Below are 24,551 nucleotides of genomic sequence, written 5' to 3' on the forward strand. Positions count from 1 at the left end.
TGAGGACATGGCACCTTCGGCTACAAACAATGATTATCAGGTACACTCGTTCCTACATTTGCATAGTGGCTTTGGTTATAATTCACTTGGTTCCACATGTACATGTCACTATTTGATTGTAGGTTCAAATGTGTTTCATAATGGAAGTTCATCAAAGTTGAACTTTCGGTTCGTCGGCAGCCCGACAGTGCCTCATTGGGAAGGCCATAACTCATCCATCCGGAGTGCGATTGAGGTCAATGAATACTTGATAGAAAGCTTGTTTGATAAGCTTTTAAATAGATCTAGTTCCATCTCAATATCACATCGGCAAGGCCTCCAAATCACCAATATATTCTATCACTATTTCTAGCGGGAGCTACACTGTCGTCATGGGCTTGTTAGACATCCTTGGGACCTAGGTCCAAGTTGGAGCACGCCCAAGAAGATGGAGAATGCCTAAGAGATGGCATTGGACGTCCTCGCCTGAATATATGCAGAAAGAGGTTCACCGGTATGGGAAATTATTACATCAACAAGCAACCCTGTGCAATCAATAAGTGTCCTCCTTTCCTTCAGAAGCTTCTGTGCTATTCTATTTGAACCTTTCCCCCATCTCAAGGCAAACGCAAGCCTCAGTATACGCTTATTGATAATGTCAAACCCATCTTTCTTACTACTGCCATTTATCTTGGAGGAACAGCCCCCTACGGATCTGCTCCTCAAGGTAGTTCCAGAGCTCATCAAGTAGATTATTTGTTTTATCAGCAAGCAGTCTAGTTGTATACAAGAATATCTTCTGTAAAACAACAAGGAACAAAAATCTAAGTGTCATTTAGCATTTGTATGCAAGCAAGTAGTGTTGAATAACTTTAAATATATCACTTCATTTCCTCCTATCAAAGTAAATATGGTTTAGGGACATTCTCTGAGGCAAGGAAAATAAAGTTATTTACTGTTAACAGTTTTGTATATTTTATTGAAGACTCCTTGCCTTTTACTATAATAACACGCACTAACACATGAACTAAGACAGAAGATTCAGAAGGGGAAACTTTAATTTCTCTGACAAGTGGAGATAGAGGATGCTCAGTCCTTAGTATAACTAATCCAATATAACAGCTGTGTGGGATACTGGGATCTATGGCATGACCACAGTTACTTTTTATGTCATGCGGAACAAGAACTTCGTACAGGGAAGGGAAGTCAGATGGATAAGCTTGTAGATATAATCCAGATGACTCTCGCTGGGAGAAAGATTATCCTCCAGATACTTATGCACGCAATTATTCTCAATTGCAACATGGAGCGGAAGTAGGTTCTCAATGACATCATTCCCAACTTAGCGTACATTGGCTGATGCGCCATGGCGCAAAAGCAGCTTCATGGAGTGGGAAGTATCCACATGGGTTTATCCAGTTGGGATTGGCGTGCATTCCATTGAGCTTAGGTGCCTTGCCCTCCAATACAGCTTTTGCACATCGCGGAGCATTATAACTGACCATGAGGGTTAAGATTTGTGCGGTGATGCTTAAATTCCATGACATGCCCCTGCCTGAAAAGTCCTCGAACAATCGGAGGAAGCACCTAAGGATGGGATCCAATTTGTCATAGTTGTCAAGGAGGGTATCCCTGACCCACTAGATGGATGCATAACAGTTGAAAAAGGTGAAAGGCATCAGTTATCCAATATTATATAACAAAGCACATCAAGGTAAAATCTATCAAGGTGCATATATGACAATAACAGTAATGATAAAACCATGTAACCCAACATGCAACAAGGGAAGAGAGAGAATATAAAGGGGTCTAAAGTCTATCATGGTTCAGGCATGTGATCAACATGTTCCTAGTCAAGGTTCATATATGAGTATATGACAACAATATACAGTAGACTTAAGTACCCTATAATATTACATGATTAAATGAAATGACTAATATAATGGAACGAATCATCAACCAAATTCCGTTAATGAAGGCAACAGAAACCTGGGGAGTAGGGTCTGGGATGATTATGTCATTTGCCAAGGACTTGGCGATAGAAACAGACCTTTCGATCATGCGCTGAAAGAGAATGCCAAGAGTCAGCGCTAAGAAAATAGAAAGGGGGGTGGAATATCACAGAGATGGACAGTTATCATACCTCTTTGAGCTTTTTCCTATCACATCCCTCATTAACTTCAAAATAAGGGACAGGCGGCCGCGGATACTCATTTCTTATTGGAATTGATCCATCTTTACCATTACCATTATCTTTGTTGCAGGAAGCTGCTGCCTCTTTAACAGATAATGTAACCAGGTGCCTTAAGTTTCAATTCCATCATTTCGTTTTTCTGAAACCTAATCTGATTCAACCACTATTACTGCATGCCACAGTCAAACATTGATCCAGAAGACCATGAGATAAATTGAGTCCTTATATGCCTACAATCAGGGGCAGACCCAACCGTAAAGTACATGTGTGCACACATGGACACCGATATTTTTTTTCAAGAAAATCGAAGTTAGTAGGCATATTACATGTATACACTTGTACTTAGAACAAATCATGGAAAAAAATAGCGGGCTATAACGGCGCTATAGCCGCGCTATAGTGGTGGGAGAAGCCTGCCGCTAAGCTATTGGTCTTTTTAACGCTATGACAACTTTCGCCACTATTTGCCGTTATAGCGCCGCTATTTGCCGCTATAGCGCCGCTAAACGCTATGACGATTTTCTACTTATTAATTATCATTTGCTACTAATTTAGTATTTTGGACAGTTAAACTTTCATGAATCATGTTGTAATGTCATTTGGTATTTGGTAATGTTACCTAGAATTGTGGAACCTTAGAAACATATTTGTGTTCATTGAATTTCATATTTGCCATGTTTTTTTTATCAATTACTGGTGTTTTTCATTTTTTTTATAGAAACGCTATCTGGCATAGCGCCGCTAGCTGCATAGCTTCTGGAAAAAAATTACCGCTATTTTCAATAGCCCGCTATTTTAAACAGTGGAACAGACCCAAATATACACAAATAGCTCGAGTTAGGGTTCGGGGTGCGCGGTTTCGCACACAGGAAGGGAAGAGAAGGGGTGCGCACACCTGGTGCGTGCTCGTCACCGGCAAAGGACCGACGGGGCTAGCTAGACCTGGTCACCTGCTGTGCTTCTGCCTCCGTGGCGTGGCAGTGTTCTAGTAGTAGTAACAAAAAGGATTAAAAAGTCATGCTAGAGCCGCCACGGTGCCCAGGTGCCACATCTGATCCTCCCCCAGATTGTGAATAGGCTCCGCTTCCCCAGCCTGATCATGGAAAGTATGGCGCATGGGCCTCCGCCTCCATCTGATCCTCCCAAGATTGTGAACAGCCTGCATCTCATTCACCTCCTTGCACGAGCACTTCCAATTTTTAAGGCTTCAGTAACAACTAACAAGGCCAATAAGAACACGCCAATGAAGAGGTAGGCAATACAGTACGGCGAGTCGACGATTGAGGATTAGACAGAACACAGAAGGAAAAAAACCAACCCGTGTATGAAAAAAATACGGTTTGATGTGGGTTGGTTTCTAAAGAGAAATTTCTAAAATTGACATTCAATCTCAAGATTTGAGATCGGGAAGCTGGGGATTTGTTATCAGGGACAACGATGGTGATGTAGTGATGACTGGTAGAGGACGGATCAATCATCTACTAAGTCCCTTCCAAGCTGAGGTGATCGCGTGTCTACAAGGAATTCAGACTGCACTGAACCTTGGCATTGGTAAGCTGATATTGGAAACTGACGCCCTGCGCCCCTGCTGATCAAACAAGCTCTGGCTTCAACTGAAGTTTGTGATCGACCAGAGGAAGGTCTGGTGAATGAACTCAAATTCTTAGTCTCTACAAATTTTATTCACTTCGAGTGTGTGTTCCAGGGTAGAGATTGTAATAGGGTGGCCCATGAGTTGGCTTCTTTGGGGTATGATTGTGTAGAAGGAAATGAGCTAATTTCTAGCTCTATTCCTGATCACATTGCTGTAATCGTAGCTGCGGATTTGTCAGCTGATAAGTAATGAAAATCCCGGTTCAAAAAAAAAATGACTCAGGTTTACCCCACGTGTCATTGTGATATGAGCGTCAAATCTCAAAAGACTCGCGAATTGTAACGTCAATTATCAAAATCTCTCGGTTTCTAAACCGTGAACAGGCCTAGTTATGCGGATATGATGCAGGCAGGATCAAATACAATATACATATGTTGTATACGACTGCAACATGATAATGGGATGCGCAAGAACAACAGCCGTGTGATTGAATAGGTTGTTGTGATTGGATAGGTTTTTATCACCATGCATAGACGAGCTGGACACAAGGTACGCATATTATAGCCAGAGTGAAATACACTAGCGGCCATTTAACTTGTCGGCCTCTGAACTTGTCAAGTTGTTCACCGCAGGCCCATTTCTCATCCGGCGCGGCCTCCAGGCGACGTGGCGGACGAAGCACGTGAGCCGCACGTTTCAATACCGAACGCAGGTGACAATATGCATCTAGGCCCCTCCGCATCTGTCCATCTCCAAAATCTTGTCTTCTTCAAGTTCATCGTGCTGGGGCGAGGTGGCAGCGGCTTGAGACGGAGGCAAAAGTTGGCGAATTTGCAAGATTCTGCGGAAGAGCAACGACAAGATTCTAGGCCCCTCCGCATCTGCCCTCTCTCTCCAGACTGTCTTCCTCCTCTTGCTCCCGTCGTCGAGATCAGATCGGCACCATGGCTAGCGAATCAAGGGCTTCTACGGCAGATCCAGCCGATATACCGCTGATCCAGTGCAGAGAGTGCGGACGGGCAAGGGTGGTGCGCTGGGTATCGAAGCAGGAATGGAGCTTTGGGCAGGCGTTCTACTGTTGTCCGTTCTACAAGGTTAGTGGTTCAATTAAGATGAAGTTCTTGTTCTTGCTAGATTCGAAGCTGATATTAAGGATTTTTGTAGCGAGATGGAACCGGTTGCCCTTTCTGGAAGTGGGAGAAGGAGTACTTGGAGGTGGTGTTCGGCAAGAACACTGTTGGTGCTCAAGCAAGTCCCAGCAATGTAGGCACATCCATGGTGGAATCCCCTGATTTGAAGATGAACACTGATGGAGGAGTACGCAACAATGGTTGGGTGAAGAGGGAAGCTGTATCTGCTGAAATGGTGAAAGAAGTAGTCATGGTGCTGAAGGCTATATTTGTAGTCTGTGTTGCTCTACTGTTTGTGTTCATTCTTGTTATGTTAGTCCTGTTGGTGATGTAGGTAAATGTGTAATCAGTACTGTTGCTTTTGTGTTGCTCAGTAATGTTTGTTTCAGCAATTCTATTATTCAGTAATGTTGGATTCAGCAATCATGTTGGTTTTGAGCAACATTATGTTATCAATGCATATATTCAGTAATGTTATCAAGCCATGTATGAAACCATCAATGAATAACAACAAGATGATGTTCACAGATCTTGCAATGTCAATTTCTCAAGATGGAACCATAACAGGATGATGTATTGTCATAGATTTTGTGTCCATCAACCATAACACACATGTCATTGTCCTGGATGTAAGGCACTAAGTAAGTACTATCTTCCTGTGCTTATATGGAAGAACCAAAAGATGTATCAATCTTCCCTGTCTAGCAGAAAGAACCAAAAGGAAGCAAAATAAGCTTAAAGCATCAACTAAGATGTTTTTGCTGCTTCTTTACAGGTTCACAGAAACTGGCATAGTGAGCCTATTGACCTATACAAAAGCATCACATACCACATTCACAGGTCTTCAAGCCTTCTTGTCTTGGTAGTTGTATTCTTTTTTGTCTTGCCTTGCTGAATACATGGGCCACTCGGCGCATTGCGCTTCAATCTTCCTGTTGGGTTCATAAACCCGGGGTCCCTCATGGACCGGCTTCCCAACAAAGGCTCGACCCAACAGACAACGTTGCGAGCAACGCGCAACTCATGGGCCGACCCAAATACCTAGACGATAGGCCAGAAGGATGATCCAATCTTCAACTGGAAGGCCTGGCCGAGGAGGAACGGCGTCCGCTTCCGACTCCGGCCCACCTCTCTGACCGGAGCGCTCGCTTCGATCTCCAGCCCGCCTCCGGACGACCTCTTCGACTGAAAGGCCTAGCCAAACACCACTTCCAACTCCGACCCGCTTCTCCGACCGGGAATACGCTGAACCCGTGTTTATATCTCCTCTCCGACTAGCGCAATCAGAGCCGACTAGGACCAACCGTCCGGGGACGCCCGCTCGGTAAGGACCAGGAAACAGATGGAAAAAGTAAGGCAGGACACTCAAAATTAAACCATAATACCAAGGATTGTACCCTATACACCTATAGGATAGTACCCTGTAACCTCCCTGGCATGATAGAATCCAAGCAGTGTTGTAGGCGCCGACATTTTCTCCTACAGTGTTGTAGGCGCCATCAACTCCCATACCAGACAAATGCGGTAAAGCTCCCCCACGTGCCTCTAAGGCATCGACAGTGTTGTGGGCGCCGGCATTTACCATACTAGGCGAATATGGTAAGACCCCTTACATATCTCTGGGTATCAACAATGTGGCAGGCACCGACATCTGCCATACCTGAAGAAGACGACGCAACCTCCCACATGCATCTAGCATTAAACAATATTGTGGGTGCCTACCATCATCTTGTACCCGCCGACGTGGGCAGCAAGACTTAGCAGCATACGCACTCTCTCCCTCTCACTTGTAAGGCCATCCCATTCATCTATAAAAGGGGATGCGCTCTCTCCCAACAGATAAGTTTATTCAGATCGATCAAGTTCACTAGTACACAACAACAGAACCACCAGGTTCAAACCTCGAGCACACACTCGAACACATAGCACATAGCAGAGCTCCCATCGCTCTCAGCCCCTCTGACCAGAGTCCGACCGGACCTCTTGTACCCTCCATCTTTCTTCTTCTCATTTATAACCCCACTGCAAACTTTGAGCACCTGGGCTCAGGAATAAAGTCACCGACCGACTCAAATTGGACGTAGCGTACATTGCCTGAACTAGTATAAACCCTGTGTCATTGAGTGCTAGGCCACCTCTGATCACAACGTATGGTAAAACTATAAATATTTATGTGTTGCTCACTTTCTGCACAGACAATTAGCGCCGTCCATGGGGAAGACGCTATACGTTCAACACTTTTTTGTCATCGGATGGCCCACTTTTCCGCCACCTTCACCATGGAGGGCTCAAGCGATATGACTCGCTTTGACTCACTAGAGTTTCCCGCACTCCCACCTGTTGGGATGTGGGTTCCACCCATCTTCGAGCCATCCTAGGCCTTCCTCTTCGAAAGCCTAGACTTCGTCGCCGACCGGCTCAACATACTACACCTCCACGAGGAGGCACTCGTTTCGGTGCCCGTCGGAGGGGCGCCCTCCATCGGCTCTGGCACGCACGACGACTTCAACAACGAGGCGCCTACGCTTCATTTTGAGCAAACTCTCTGCTCAAACCCCACTATGAGTAATGTACATGCTGTTATTTACTCGCTATTTACTATCCTTCGCCGATTATCTGGAGAGACCCCATTGTCCCCGTGCATGACTGCCATGCGACTGGTTCCCCTACGGCGTCACGTCCCCCGTGGACGTGTATGCCTGGGGGCTTCGAAGGATGTCGGCACCACCCCCTCTCACGTCTGAATTCATGGGGATGGCAAGCTATGCTCCCACCTATTTCTTCAACCTCATGGATGACGATGTTGAGAGTGACGGCTCCAGCATCCGCGACGTGACACCTAGCCACTGTCCGTCTTGGGAGAGCACTATGGCAGACGCTCTAGGATAGTCGTCGGTGGTAGCAGAGTCCTTGTAGACTCACACCCCTCCAGACCCTCATGCGGAGACCCTCGTGCTCACATGGGAGCACAGCAAGGAGCTTTGACAACAGTGGCAGAACCAGCCGCCACCTATGTCGGCACGCTCAGTGCACCGCACTATGCCCCGTGTGCACAAACCGGTGAGCGGTGCCTGAGGTCACGCCTGCTAGGTCCAGCACAACATCATGGATGGGGGAACGATCCCCCACTGTTCGCTAGGGCTGATCTGAACATCATCGCTGCGGTAATGCTTTTGCGTGGCCTTCCTGGGCCGAACGACCCCCAGGAATAGGCAAACCACCAGAACCTTCGGGCACTAGTGGAAACCGTCGCCATTCAATAGGCAGAGAGCTCCGTATCACGACACTGACTCATGGCCTCTCTCCCCACCAGGGGAGCTAGGACGCACCAGACAAATCACTCCACCCACTCACAGCCACCGAGCGTGGCACAGGAGGCTGCATCTGTGTCCCAGTTTGACCTAGCGCCCGCTCCACACCGACCACCTATACGTGAGCGGCTTGGGCCAAACCAAGACGCTCGCAGCGTCATCAGCAACTGGCATCAGTCTCGGCATGATGATGACATCCATCGAGCGACAGTGATGGTAGGCGACGCAGACCCCAGCTAGACCATCGCAAGGAGTGGTAAAACACACCCTAGGCGCGGTCGCCGGCCGGATGCCCCGAGTCCTAGCCTGGATGGTCTGGGACCACGGGCCTTTGCCCGATGCATCTAGAGAGCACCGCTCCTGCAATGCTTCAACAGAGGCCAAGGCAAAGGCAAGGCCAAGCGTGAGGATCAGGACGAGGGCCCCTCCACATAAAGGGAGAAAAAGAACAGAAAATAACGCCGTTGACCGACCAACTCCGTGTTGGTCGCCACGGTTGATCACATGGGCAAGCAGCCCTAGCAGGACCTTTTGGGCCACTTCAATGAGCTCATGGAGAGCCCGTGCACCAACCATGCCTACCCCGTCAAACACCTCTACGAGGACTGTGAGCTCCTCAAGCGCCTTCTACGATAGGCCGACGGGCCGAAGGAAGAAAAAGGCGAAGAAGCAGCGGCCAAGAAAGGGGGCATAGCGGGCAAGGATCCGGATGACTAAAGGTCAAGGTGATCCAACCGGACGCCTACCGACTGAAGGACAACAACAACAACGATATTCTCACCAATGCTTGGAACAACTATGTCATTTCTTCCCCCCTAAAATTCAGCCTTACCATTGTTTACTTAACATTTGCTCCTATAAAAGTGCCCCAACCCGAACACTTTTGGCTCGGGTCGCTCGGGGGCTCCACGGGGGTGCACTACTACCTCTCTTTTCATTTGCTATCATATGGTAAAACTCCTTTCTACCCGAACAAAAGGGTAGTTCATTCCTTTAAATTACCTTATGTAGCTTTGCTTTACAATATTCCGACCGATCGCACCCCACCTCTACCTACGGTTACGAGCAGCTAAGCCTCGCGAGCCACGCCCGGGCTCCTAAGGTTGCAGCCTATGGGACAAATGGGCAAGTACAAAAAAGAAAGAATAAAAAACAAAATTATGCTAAGGTAAAACTATGGAACGAATGGGACAAGCTTCCCCAAACGGAGTGATTCCATCACAAAAAATGAAACCGATTATAGTCATTGAGTACATAAGAACGTTTACACAGGGGCTCCCCCATGAACTTAACTTTTTTACATCTGCTAAACTACTTATACTTTACAAGCTATTGGGGCTACCCGGTGGCATCTGCTGTTGGTGCGACTGGTGAGCGCACGGGCTACTCACTCCCTGGCTGGACGACATTCGGCTCGGTTGAAGGTGGGGCGATGTCCACTTCTGACCTAGGCTCCACACCATCCATAGGCTAGGCGATGTCCCCCTGACGCACGTAATGGAGACAGGGATCCTGATCTTCCATCAGGTGATGGTAACTATCGTTGTGGCGGAGAATGACACACCGATCCGGCTTCAGATCGAAAGATCGAACCCTACAATCTTAGCACCATAGCTCCTCTGGTTATCAACCGAGTCATAGACCAGGTTAACCTCGCCAAGAAGGCTAATCCCTGCCTGCGCAACGAAGAACACAAGCAAGAACAAGAAAGATCGCAACCAAATTGCAGATATATGATTAATCTCACGAGTTAGGGTCTCACAAACCGATAAACGGTGAAACTATTTCTTGACAGAATAATCTAAGCAAAACCCAAAACCTAATGTAGGTGGTGGCTACTAATTATATAGCCTAAGGGACGTCCAAGGATCCCTCTTCACATCCTAAAGGTGTCCCAACACGTTACAAGGCCCAACGGCCCAAAAGACGACGACGCAGCGCCGTGACAGATTCTAGACGTCAACTTGTTTTGATGATTCCCATTGATTCTGATGGAATTTTGATGTGGGTCCACTTCCATTGGTTTCCTTATGAAATTATATTTCCATCCATATGTGTATCATCAAAAAACGGAGTTCGGATGCGTCCTGGGCGTCCGTTTTATTGCAGACTGGTCCTGACGGCCGAGGCAGACTCGAACTCGGATTGGACTAGGCCCCTGGCTTAGCTTGGACGTCATTGCTGGCCTCCTAAGGTGGTGGCCAAGGAGGAGGATGTCCAATGCCATCTCTTAGGCGTTCTCCATCTTCTTGGGGCATGCTCCAACTTGGTCCTAGGTCCCAAGGATGTCTAACAAGCCCATGACGATAGTGTAGCTCCTGCCAGAAATAGCGACAGAATATATTGGTGATTTGGAGGCCTTGCTGATATGATATTAAGATGGAACCAGATCTATTTGAAAGATTATCAAACAATCTTTCTATCAAGTGTTCATTGACCTCAATCGCACTCCGTATGGATGAGTTATGGCCTTCCCAATGAGGCACTGCTGGGCTGCCGATGAACCGAAAGTTCAACTTTGATGAACTTTCATTATGAAACACATTTGAACCTACAATCAAATAGTGACATGTACATGTGGAACCAAGTGAATTATAACCAAAGCCACTATGCAAATGTAGGAACGAGTGCACTAGATAATCATTGTTTGTATCCGAAGGTGCCATGTCCTCATCATCCCCCCCTTCTTGACAACAAACTGTCCTCGGTTTGAGCTTAGCTGGTGGACAAGTTGTCGGTAGTAGCCAACATTGTCCCCCTTCTTGAAATTTAACCTATTGCCTCATTACAAAACTTGGGGATTTCGACATGACAACATTATCACTATTGGTGCCCTCTAGTTGATCATATTTTTGCACAATGAAAGGAGATTTCAGAGTTGAACAAATATAGGAAGATGAGGACATGGCACCTTCGGCTACAAACAATGATTATCAGGTACACTCGTTCCTACATTTGCATAGTGGCTTTGGTTATAATTCACTTGGTTCCACATGTACATGTCACTATTTGATTGTAGGTTCAAATGTGTTTCATAATGGAAGTTCATCAAAGTTGAACTTTCGGTTCGTCGGCAGCCCGACAGTGCCTCATTGGGAAGGCCATAACTCATCCATCCGGAGTGCGATTGAGGTCAATGAATACTTGATAGAAAGCTTGTTTGATAAGCTTTTAAATAGATCTAGTTCCATCTCAATATCACATCGGCAAGGCCTCCAAATCACCAATATATTCTATCACTATTTCTAGCGGGAGCTACACTGTCGTCATGGGCTTGTTAGACATCCTTGGGACCTAGGTCCAAGTTGGAGCACGCCCCAAGAAGATGGAGAATGCCTAAGAGATGGCATTGGACGTCCTCCTCCTTAGCCACCACCTTAGGAGGCCAGCAATGACGTCCAAGCCAAGCCAGAGGCCCAGTCCAATCCGAGTTCGAGTCTGCCTCGGCCGTCAGGACCAGTCTGTAATAAAATGGACGCCCAGGACGCATCCGAACTCTGTTTTTGATGATCCACATATGGATGGAAAGATAATTTCATAAGGAAACCAATGGAAGTGGTTCCACATCAAAATTCCATCAGAATCAATGGTAATCGTCAAAACAAGTTGACATCCAGAATCTATCACGACGCTGCGTCGTCGTCTTTTGGGCCGTTGGGATTTGTAACGTGTTGGGACACCTTTAGGACGTGAAGAGGGATCCTTAGATGTCCCTTAGGCTATATAATCAGTAGCCACCACCTATATTAGGTTTTGGGTTTTGCTTAGATTATTCTGTCAAGAAACAGTTTCGCCGTTTATCGGTTTGTGAGACCCCAACTCGTGAGATTAATCATACATCTGCAATTTGGTTGCGATCTTTCTTGTTCTTGCTTGTGTTCTTCGTTGCGCAGGCAGGGATTAGCCTTCTTGGTGAGGTCAACCTAGTTCGTGACTCGGTTGATAACCAGAGGAGCTGTGATGCTAAGATTACAGGGTTCGATCTTTTGATCTGAAGCTGGATCGGTGTGTCATTCTCCGCCACAACGATAGTTACCATCACCTGACGGAAGATCGGGATCCCCATCTCCATTAAGTGGTAATCAGAGCTTCAGGTATACCGTCAAGTTCGCATCTTACCCTTAGTTCGAGTGTTTTTTACTTTTGTCCCATAGTCCAATGCCATATTTGTTTCATATCCTATAACCATCCGCGTCATAGTCTTTGCATGATTCAGTTTCAGAGTCCGCTTTTTTGAGTTTGTATCCTAGGTCAAAGTCTTGTTGCTGGTTTAGATTGTGTTCTTTTCTAGTTTGTGTTGATCCCTCCACCCGCCGCTATTCCGTATCACCATCGGTTTGCATCTTGTGTCCACTAAAACCCTGATTCGAGCAGTTTCCTTAAAACAGTCATAACTTTTGCATCCGAACTCGAAATGGGGAAAATTTTATATCTACGGAGAACGCCAGAAAATTTTAGATCTATTTCATCCCAGGCTTGCTGGGTTCAAAAAAATTAGATTTGCGAAATTCAATTAGAAAAATTGAGTTTCTAGGCCCACAAGTTTTGGTATGCTTTTTAGAGCACAGTTCTAATTTTCTATAGGCCACATCTTTTATTCAATTGAGCTCAAATTTTTTGTGGTTTATTCTTGTGTGCTCCTTGCTGAGAAAAAAATATCAAAAGAGCAAAAGCAAGAAAAAAGATTGGACAAAAAAATAAAAGAAAAAAAATAGTAAAAGAGAATAGAAGATATCGAAAAGGAGCACATAAGAAACACTCAATAGCTCTATTGTTTGTGGTACCTTTTGCCTTATTCATATCCGTTGCTACCTTTAATACTTGTTTTCTTTCATCCTTATTTCCTCTCTTGTTTATCACAACTAGTGATAGGAACACATATAGGCCAGCAACTAGGACAAGTGCTCTGGATATTTATTCAATATTGCTATTTGTCACTGACTTGTGTGCCTCATATATATATTTGTTCTTTTTCGTGCCTCCCAAGCTTCACATATACTTCAGATCGATACAGAAAAAGACCCTTGCAATCTTAGTGTCACACCCTCACAGGTATCATGAACCAGCCACCGGTTGTATCGTCCACTGCTTTGCGTTGGTAAAAATCTTGTAAGAACTTGGTAAGACATGTGAGAGTGTGATTCCACTGACCAATAAATAGTTGATAGGGCATTTATTTTGATTGCTAACAATGCCAAACAACAAGTTTCTTTTTAAGTGTGAAATGTAGGAACGAGCGCACCTGATAATCATTGTTTGTATCCGAAGGTGTCATGTCCTCATCAGCACGCTTCCAACATGTCCTCACGACGAGCATCCATCACCCACTACGTGGAGACTTGCTCGGCCAACAACCTTGCGTGTGGCAGCAAGCTCTCCCCAAGCGACTAGATGTCCTCTGTGCTACAGCCGTCGTCATACCCACTACAGATGGTGGCTAAGTCCAGGTCCGGGTGGTACGTCGCCACCGAAGTTAACACCCCCGATGCTCCATAGAACAGCCCGTGGGTGATGAAGGCCCAGATCTCATCTGAAACCTCTGCCAACCGGATGAAGGGCATGCTGGTACTTGGCGCTGACCCAAAGACCTCTGAGACGATAAGCTGGGCAACATTGCGGATCTGGTCAAGTTCCCCCTCAAGAGCACATCGCTCTTCAAGGGACTTGGCCAGCGCCTCCACATTCCGGCCAAAAGTCACCTTGGACATCTCTAGGTCTCGCTCCAATGATTCCATCTTTCCACCCAGCTCTAGAAAAAGGACGACAAGCTCAGAATCAAGCTAAAGGAAGAAACCAACATGTCGAAAGCAGAAAAGGTACTTACCGAGGTCAGTGTTCTCAAGGATAGAGAGTCCCTCTGCCTACCGAGTCACCTACTCGTGTAGCCAGATGTTCGCCTCCTCCGTCCCCATCACCTAGCCCCAAAGCGTGAGCACTTCCTGGTCTGCATCCGACCAGGCCTTTCGCTCTGACTCCAGGGTCTCTAGGGATCTTTGGAGCACCTCCTCAGTGTCCGTTAGGGACTTCTATAGCTCCGCCTCAGTCTCTGCCTAGCAGGCCTTCGCCGCCTCAAGAACCCGCTCGACGGCGGTCGCCTGCTCCACCGTGAGCTGCTCCGCCGTCCGCACCTTGATCACCTTCGCCGCATGGTCCTAGGACTCTCGATGGGTGGACTCTAGCTGATGCTCAAGCTCGGCCATCTAGGCATGCTTCATCTGGAGGAAATGGGACTTGCAGCACGACATCTCCTGCAGACCCTACAAAAATGAGAAGCAAGCATGCTGAGGCAACCAACGAGAGACTAAGGGGTCAAGGACAAGCGCAGAAAACTCACATCTGTGGCATGGCGTAGGTCGACCTTAACCAACTGCTAGACAGACTTAACTCGCTCCTGGGCATCCTCAAGCTTCACGGATAGCTTGGCAAGATCGGACTCCATGGTGAGTCCTCTCCCCCCGAGGATGTCCCAGAGCTAGCACTCCTATGAATCCCGAAGGATGAACTAGACCATCATCAGGTCCTCAGGATAGGGCCACACCAGGTCAGTCACCTCTAGACCGCTGGAGGGTCCAGCCTCTGACCGGACCACCGCTAGCTCCTACGACAGCGCCGACAGCTCCACCACATCATCCGCTTTGTTGTCGAAGGGGATCTCCACCACCTCGTCTTCATGGGCCATCAGCAGATGTTTCGGTTCTAGCCTATCCACATCTCCCTACACCTTTGGCCCCAACTAGGAGGGTGAGCTATGCAACCCTCCACCCGGTGAGGCATGGAACCTGGTCTCCCTCTCCTCTTTCGTCGTAGCCAGCGGAGGAGGGGCCTCAAGGGTTACCTCCGAAGCGACCTCCACCGTCGCCACTAGGATCATCACCAATGCTGCCGCCGCCACTGCCACCATACTAGCGACCGATCCGAGGGGCACCACCCCTAGAAGGGAAGGATCTGCTGCCACCACCTTGCTCTCCTCGTTGCTCACCATGGCGTGCTGCAAGGTGGGCCTCCAAACCTCCTGCACAGGAGTTGGGGCAATGCTCAACCCTGTCAGCGTCCGGTCGCTGTCAGAAAGTATAGGTCAGTCATACTCCAAAAAAGACTCAACAACAAGATAAAAAAGAAACAAAGAAAGACATACTGGGATGTAAGCGGTACGACTCTAAAACCAAGACCCGATGTCGATGGGCTCGTAGGGCGAGGACCACTCCTGGGCTACGACCCACGCCCCCTCACTTCAGCTGGGGGTGGAATTGACCCAACCGGCTCCTACCCGGCCCACGAGTCACCACAACCTTTGGCTCAGGGCACGTCGACCAGAGCAGTAGGCGGGGCATCCTCGTGCTGTGAGTCATGTGCTGGCGCTGGCCCAGTGATGCGTGGGTGCAAGCCCGCTCCTCTGACCGCCTGGCTTGATCGGCCATGCCCACGGTAGGTGGGGACAAGACCGGCGATGCCACCGAAGGGCGTGGTGACCGCATCCGCTTTGCCTCCTATTCGTCTATAGCATCTGTGCTCGCAGCACACTTCCTCGACATAGGAACATCGTTGTGCCTCTCCACCTCCTGCTCACTGCCAGAGGACACGGTCATAGGATCACGATGCTCCATCGAGGTCACAATGACCTCCTGGCTTTCCTCCTCCTTAGAGAAGATCATGTCATCCACCTCTGTGGGATCTTTTGACTCAAGCTCTGACTCGACATCGCTCCTATTTTCCCTAGCCCTCATGCGTCGGACGATCTCCTTCTCCATCTCATACTTCCATCGAGCCTCCTTGGCTTTCTTCTTCTTCTTGACATCTACCGCCTCATTCTAGGTGGCCTACCGAGCCGCACCCTTCGGCCCCTTCAGAAGGTGCGGCCAAGACTTGTAAGCATCAAGTCCCTACAAAATAGGTGACTCAAAATAAAAAAAACCAGGAAAGCAAAGAGGAAAAGAACATAGAGTAAAGAGACGGGAGCATACCAGTTTGGACACCACCGAGGCATTGAGAGGTCCAGGCTTTCCATCGACCTTCTCTTTGGGCTTCACCTATAGCACCCGGTCGAGGCGACTCCAGACCTCGTTGTTCGGTACCTCCTCCAGCGATGCATGATTGGGGTTTGTCAGGCCACCATACTTCCACATTGGTCGTGCCCTCTCCGCCAAGGGAGCAACCTGACAGCGGTAGAGGGTGTGGAACACCCGCACCCCATCAAGGCCATGCCGCATGAGCTTCTGGAGCTCCACCTCGATGATCTCCACCTTCTTCTCCCAACGAGAAGGGCCCCACGACCAACTTTCCCGCCTCTCTAGCCTTCTGCCAGTGAACACTGAGACCGATGCCTCCACCAATTTCTTGATATAGAACCACTCCCCGTGCCACCCCTGGTTGGAGTCATAGGGGATGTACATGGGATACGAGCCCCCGCGCTCGGTTTCTTCTACAGGGTGAAGCCCCCCACCGATGTAGCCTCGGGCAAATTCCCCACTGACAAAGTTCACCCAGAGAACAGCCGCCAAAAGAAGTCCATGTGCGGCTCCATCCTGAGGAAGGCCTCGTAGACGGTGACAAAGCCAGTGATATGCAGCACCCTAGTCGGATTGAGGTGCTGCAACTCTAAACCCCACTCATTAAGGAGCCCACGTAGGAACTAGTGCGTAGGGTATCCTAGCCCACGCTCATGGAAGGCAAGGAAGGAAACCACCTCGCCAGGCTGAGGTTGCGAGAAATCCTCCCTCCTAGGAGCCCTCTAGCGCGCCACCTCCTTTGGTGGTAGAAACCCCTTCATGGCGAAAGCCTCTAGCACTGACTCCCTCATAGTGGATGACCTCTAGTCCAACATTTTGCTCTAGGTTTGCGAAAGGATTTGTGAGATTTCTCCTCTCCCTTTTTCTCTCCTAGGAACCGCCGCGGCACTCGATCGCTCTTGGCAAGAAGGAAGAAAGAGAAGAGACGACAGATGAGGAATAGGTGAAGGAACAGGGCGAATGCCCTCTCCCTTCTCCTACTTAAAGAAAAGGGCACAGCAGTTGGGGAAGGCTTGGTGATCGGGGAAAGGTGAAACGACAGAGGCGAAAAACCTTCTCCCTTCCCCATTTAATGCAGATGGGATATAATGGGACACGCCCTGACCGATGAGACACACCCTGCCCAGACAGAACAACACCTGATTATACGAGACATGGCCTGGGTATGGCCCACCACTATCGCATGACCAGGGATGAAAAACAAAGCACCACCACGTGCAGGCAGCTCTCTGCTTCCCCAGGTGAGACTTGGAAAAACCCAAATAAATGGGATCTCCGCTAGGAGAGACCATCGGGCTTCCTAAGTCAATTGAACGGCTCAGGAAAATGACGAGAGACAGGTAAGGAGCAAAGGGATGCCCCATGTAGGCCATGCCAACTCCATCATGAATGATGAGCACGGGTCTCGGTCGGACATTTCCGATTGGAGCTCTTCAAAACCCATCACTCGAGTCATCAAGGTAGCATTACCGACCCACGCTCTTTCTTTATAAATCATTCATACATCCATACATGCATTCATTCATACGCCCATGCCCCCTGGCTGATTCAGGCCCAAATCACCCGAGGGCTCGGGAACTAAAGCATAGTACATGCGGCTAAATGCATCACAACGCTCCATGTGCATCACGAAGCGGTAGTTGCCTCATTCAACATGAGCAATGACCGACCGAGGTTCGAAGGCTGGCCCACGAAGGGCTCGAGGCCACCTCACGTCAAACAGAGCCAGGGGAGAAAAATGTAGATGAGCCTCATGTGGCCCTCGCCCGGTCTGCCCCGAAGTAGACAGGATCATCTCAACCTTCTCGTTCAATCCTAAACATCTGCCAAACCCACAGAATCTCCATCGAGGGGAGGCCAGCGGGCCACCTGGGTCAGTCTTCGGAACGACCCAGGCATCTACCGGATTGTAGGTAAAGGAGCAGTGGAATATCATAAGAGGGTTATGCCAACCCCATCATGAACTATGGAACCAGATTCCACTCGATCATACCCATTAGCGAGCTCACTGAGCACGTCACTCAAGCCTGAGCGATCGAGGCAAGCGACAAAACTCAGCCCCTCCGATTGTGAGAAACCGAGGATGGGATAACGCACAAAACTCAAACCAACCCCTGCCAAAGGCCAACGGGGCTAAGGGGCTCAAGATCCCAAAACTAACTGCCTTGACTACGCAGGCTACACCGACGCTAGGATCTATGAGCTCCGCCTTGCCTAATCCCAAAACTAACTGCCTTGGCTACACGGGCTGCACCGATGCTAGGATCCGCGAGCTCTACCTCGCCCGATCCCAAAACTAACTGCCTTGGCTACGCAGGCTGCACCGACGCTAAGATCCATGAGCTCTGCCTCGCCCGATCCCAAAACTAACTGCCTTGGCTACATGGGCTGCATCGATGCCAAGATCCGTGAGCTCCGCTTCGCTCGATCCCAAAACTAACTATCTCGGCTACATGGGCTGCACTGATGCCATGATCCACGAGCTCTGGCTCGCCCAATCCCCAAACTAACTACCAACTCCATCTCGACTAAAATACACGCACACACGCCCGCTGACAAAACCCCCTAGACGATTCTACCCGAATCACCCAAGGGCTCGAGGGATACACCCACGGGTGTGCTCGAGCGCATCCGCTGACAAAACAAAAACTTCCCCCGCTAGCAACACGAAAACCCCCCACATGATTCTACCTGAATCACCTAAGGGCTCAGGGGCTATACCCATGGGTGCGCTCGTGCGCACCCACCATCGAGACAAAAATCCCCTAGATGATTCTACCTGAATCGCTCGGGGGCTCGGGGGCTCCTGTCGGGTTTATAAACCTGGGGTCTCTCATGGACCGGCTTCCTAACAAAGGCTCAGCCCAACAGACAATATTACGAGCAACGCACAACTCATGGGCTGGCCCAAATACCTAGACAATAGGCTAGAAGGATGATCCAATCTCTGACCGGAAGGCCTGGCCGAGGAGGAACGGTGCCTGCTTCTGACTCCGGCCCACCTCTTTGACCGGAGCGCTCACTTCGGTCTTCAGCCTGCCTCCGGACGGCCTCTTCGACCGGAAGGCCTGGACAAACACCACTTTCAACTCCGGCCCGCTTCTCCGACCAGGAATGCATCGAACCCCTGCTTTTAGTTCCTTCAACTAGCACAATCAGAGCCGACTAGGACCAACCGACCGGGGACGCCCGCTTGGAAAGGACCAGGAAACAAACGGAGAAAATAAGGCAGGGCACTCAAAATCAAACCACAATACCAAGGACCATACCCTATACACCTGTAGGATAGTACCCTGTGACCTCCCTGGTATGATAGAACCCAAACAGTGTTGTAGGCGTTGACATTTTCCCCTACAGTGTTGTAGTCATCATCAACTCCCATACCAGACAAATGCGGTAAGGCCCCCCCACGTGCCTCTGAGGCATCAATAGTGTTGTGGGCACCGACATTTATCATACCAGGAAAACATGGTAAGAACCCTTACATGCCTCTAGGTATCAACAGTGTGGCAGGCACCGACATCTGCCATACCTGAAGAAGACGACGCAACCTCCCACATGCATCGGACATTAAATAGTATTGTGGGCACCTACCATCATCTTGTAATTGTCGATGTGGGCAGCAAGACTTAGCAGCATACGCACTCTCTCCCTCTCACTTGTAAGGTTATCCCCTTCATCTATAAAAGGGGATGCGCTCTCTCCCAATAGATAAGTTCATTTTGATCGATCAAGTTCACTAGTACACAACAACAGAACCACCAGGTTCAAACCTCGAGCACACGCTCGAACACATAGCACATAGCGAAGCTCCCATCACTCTCGACCCCTTGTACCAGAGTCCGACCGGACCTCTTGTACCCCCCATCTTTCTCCTTCTCGTTTGTAACCCCACTATAAACTTCGAGCAGTTGGGCTTAGGAATAAAGTCACCGACCGACTCAAACTGGATGTTGGGCACGTTGCATGAACTAGTATAAACCCTATGTCATTGAGTGCTAGGCCACCTCTGATCACAACGTATGGCAAAACTACAAATATTTACGTGTTGGTTACTTTCTGCACCAACACTTCCTCTTCCAGCCTTGCTTGCAGTGGTAGGGGGCATTGGACTCGTGGTAGGCTGGTTCCTGCTAATGAATGTGAAATCTGGCAATGGTTCCTTGTGAAGTTGTCTTTTGCTTGTTTGTGAGGACTGCATGGAATCAAGTTAGGTGTTTACAAGTTCAATTTGATAGAGTGGATGAAGTTTATGTGCACTTACATCTGCATGCAATTGAGAAAGGACAGTTCCTATCATATTTGATAGCACTGGTTGGCTCCCCTCTCCAAACTACATGGAAGCCTACAATTTCATGCTTCAGAATGTATGAACTATTAATCCAATAGACATACTAAATGAGTTTCACTTACTTGGCTAGTAACTGGTTCTTCAAAACCTTTAGCTGATCCTCCTTCTTGGCCATGATCCACATTTGGTTTGTTTTGAGGTTGTAGTTCAGGCTTGATCCTAGCCTTCCTCAGCTTGCAACCACCTCTGTTATGCCCTTCTGTTCCACAATAAGAGCAAGTAATGACAGTACCATGCTTGGACATTTTAGGACCAAACTTGCCCATGACTTCATGAGGTTGCTTCCTTCTATTCTTGGGTGGCCTACCAACTTTTTTCTCATAGACTGGTGGAAGTACATTTGGTCCTTAAACTTTCTACCACATGCTCCTATCTTTGCAAGGATAAATCTTGGGACCATATGCTTTTAGGTAGGTTGCAGTAGAGTAGCACTCATGAACCATGGACTCAGGAGGAATTCTCTCTATCCTCAAACAAGATATAGCATGAGAGCATGGGATACCAGTCAGCTCCCACCTCTTGCAATCACACTACCTAATGCCTAGGTCCACTGTGTATTATATGTCCACCACATTGACCTAAAAATGCCATTACTAGCAGGTTGTGCATAATAGGTGTTTGCCCACTGAAAATTCTTATGAAGTTTCTTCCTTATCTTGGGGCAAATAGTACCATCCCACACAGTCCCTACATCCTTATCCTTTGTATGATACCTTGTCATCAGTTGTGTCTTGACTTGCTCTAACATGCTCAAGATAGGCATTTCTCTAGCATCTAGTATGTATTTATTAAACACCTCACAACTATTGTTTAGTAGAATATCACACTTGGAGAAAGTGCTTAAGAAAGCCCTAACCCAAGTATTTGGTGGCATCTTTTCTAGCCATTCAAAAGCTTTCTGGTTAAGGATCTTAATCTTCTCCATGTTCTCATTCCACCTAACTACTATGGTTGACCTAGCACAAGTCTAGAGTTGGTTCTTTAAGTTCTCACCTTTGAATTGCATCTAGAAATTGGAATATAGGTGTCTGACATAGAACCTGTGTTCAGATTCTAGGAAAACCTATGCAATAGCTGGTACTAGACCCTGCAAATGGACAAGAACATATTAGCATGAATACTACAGCTGCAAGTTAAGAAGATGTGCAAAAGCTAGTACCTTCTATTTGTTAGTCATGACAGTCCATGGTGAAAGCATCTAGGCCCCTAGTTGGGTTTCGGTGATTAATGACAATACGTGATTACTGTGACTAACATGTGTTTTGCAGAGGCAATTAAGTTAGGTCTTGGTAATGGCAATTGATTGGGCAATCATGGTTGTCATGCCGCTATGATGGAAATAGTTTTGGTTTTCAAAGGATGGACAACAAGGTTAAGGATGAACTAGTTCTAAGTGTCGTTTGGTGTTGAAGAGACACTTAGAGTAGTTTAGGACTTTGTTTTTCCTTTGGCCATATAATTAAGGGGGGTATGCACTAGTAGCTTGACCTAGGTGAGTCTAGTGGGTTAGGTGTGATGCACACTTGTCAAATCTAGCACTAGGTAGCTCCTAAGTAGCCCTAAGATCAATTGGAGTAAACTTCATTCACATATGATTTCGAGTTGGAAGTGAATGGAGGGTCAAATATTGATCGGACGCAGGTTTTAGTGTGACCGAATGCTGGCGTAGAGTCCGGCCAGTTCATTTGATCAAGGTAAAGTCGTCTGGACATGAATGTGCCATGTGTCCTCTTTCCCAGCATAAGTAGCACTTTCTCTTTGATTGAGCTTTCTTCTCAAGCTTGGTAGGACACTTAGAGGCAAAGTATCACATACTTCCACACTTGAAGCACTTGATGTGAGCAAAATCTTTCTTCTCATCTTCATTCTTGCTCATCATCTTGGCATCTTGAGTTTGCATTTGATGCCTTGCCTTTCCACCCCTTCTTGTTTTCTTCTTCTTTATCATCAAATCACTACCATCTTCATGGTTGATCTTAATTTGAACTTGGGGTGTCTTCTCTTGCTCAACTTGTGGCTTTGGTTGAGGCTTCACTTGTTGCTTTACCAATTGCTTGGTTGGGCACATTGAGGTAAGATGACCCCAAGTGCGGCACTTGAAGCACTTGACATGCCTTAGCCTCTCTTCTTCTTTCTTCAACTTGAGCTTTTCTTCATTGGGGCAACTATTTGGAAGATGTCCCACTTCATGGCACTTGAAGCACATGAAATGAGAGAGCTTCTCTTGTTCTTGCTTCTTCATCTCTCTTTCATATTTTCTCTTGCCCCATCTTTTGCCCTTGATCTTACTCTTGTTGAAGCCAATGCCACTTGTGTCATTGTGGCTTTCTTGATGATTGACTTTGCTAGTCTTGAAGCCGACTCCACTCTTATCACCAAAGTTTCTTTGAGTCTTCAACATATGCTCAAAGGTGACTTGAGAGTTGTAGCACCTCTCTAACTTGTTGCTCAATTTCTTCACTTCATTTTTGAGCTCATTGTTCTCCTTCAAAAGATTAGTCTCATAAGACATAGAAGTAGAACAAGCATTTATATGTGAAGAGCATGGCATATCTAATAAATCATCACAAGAGGTGGATACATGCTTCTTGCCTCCATCACAAGGGTTAGCAATAGTATGTGATTGATCAATTGACCCATGTTATGAACTCTCATTGTTTTTAAGTTTCTTTGTAAATACTTTAATGAGAGAAGCATGTTGTTCTAATAATTTATCATGAGATGCAAGTAGTGTCTCATGATTCAATTTAAGCTCATCAAGTGAAGATTTATAAGCATCAAGTAAATTCTTATGTTCTTCACAAGAGTTCTTTAGAAATGAGTTTTCATTTTCTAATTTCATTGTTTTAGCTTTCTCATTTTCTAAAGACATAGTCATGCTAGCAAGTCTACTAACAAGCTCATCATATGAATCAACATAATCAACCACATCATCATTTGATACCTTGGTGTCACCTTGTGACATGAGACAATGTGGTGTAGTGGATGGGCTTGTAGTAGCATCATCATGGCTTGAGCATGAACCATCATCACCATCAAGTGTGCATGGGGTAGCATCATCACTTGCAACACTTGTGGCATCATCATCAACCTTGTCAAGTGAACTTGTAGTGGATCGATCATCATCATCATCACTTGACCATGAGATGGAGCAATCTTTCACAATCACCAAATTGTGGTTATGCTCAACACACTCATGTGCCTCCTTCTTTGGTTCATCCTCATTCTTGAATTTACCATCATCCCATGTGGAGGAGTCACCGTAAAAGGCTTGGAGTGCTAGCCACATTTTATGAGCACTCTCCAAATCCCACACACGTCTAAAAATATCATCATGTATAGCACACGTTAGATAATAAAGAGCACGATGATCAAGTTGTAAGCAATCCTCTTGTGCTTGGGTGAGGTTATCCTTATCTAAGGCATCACGAAAAAAACCAACAACAATGATCCACCATGCCTTGGGACCCAATGCACAGAAATGATCAAGCATATGACGTTTCCACCATGCATAGTGTGTGCCATCAAAAATGTGTGTGTCATAAACAACTTCTAGCCCAAAGTTCGCCATCCTCTCGGGTCGGTGAAGACCACAAATGAGAGACCGGGCTCTGATACCACTTGAAAGGGTCGAGATGGCGGACTAGAGGGGGGTGAATAGTCTTTTCTAAAAATTAATCGCGTTGGCTAACCGAAATAAGTGTGGAATTATAACTATCGGTCTAGCCAAGACTACACCCCTCTATCTATGTTCTCTAGCATCTTCCAAAGATACTAATCAAGCAACAAATGTGCCATGCTAGCTAGAGCTCACCTAACCAATTCTAGGAGCAAGGTTACACAAACCTATGCCACTAGTACTTTAAGCAACAAGGGAGCCCCTACACATGCTAGTAAGCAAAAGCACAAAGCTAACTAAGCTCACTAGCAATGCTCAATAACAAGGCAACCAATGCCTAATTAGAGAGTGCAAACACTTAGCTACA

General features: G+C 47.3%; 1 pseudogene; it reads right to left on the reverse strand.

The window, feature by feature from the left end:
- Positions 1–438: 438 nt before the first annotated feature.
- On the reverse strand, positions 439–2,300 carry LOC136548795 (uncharacterized; annotated as a pseudogene).
- Between the last annotated feature and the right edge of the window lie 22,251 nt (positions 2,301–24,551).

The sequence above is a fragment of the Miscanthus floridulus genome, chromosome 4, assembly GCF_019320115.1.
Source record: "Miscanthus floridulus cultivar M001 chromosome 4, ASM1932011v1, whole genome shotgun sequence".
Classification (NCBI taxonomy): domain Eukaryota; kingdom Viridiplantae; phylum Streptophyta; class Magnoliopsida; order Poales; family Poaceae; genus Miscanthus; species Miscanthus floridulus.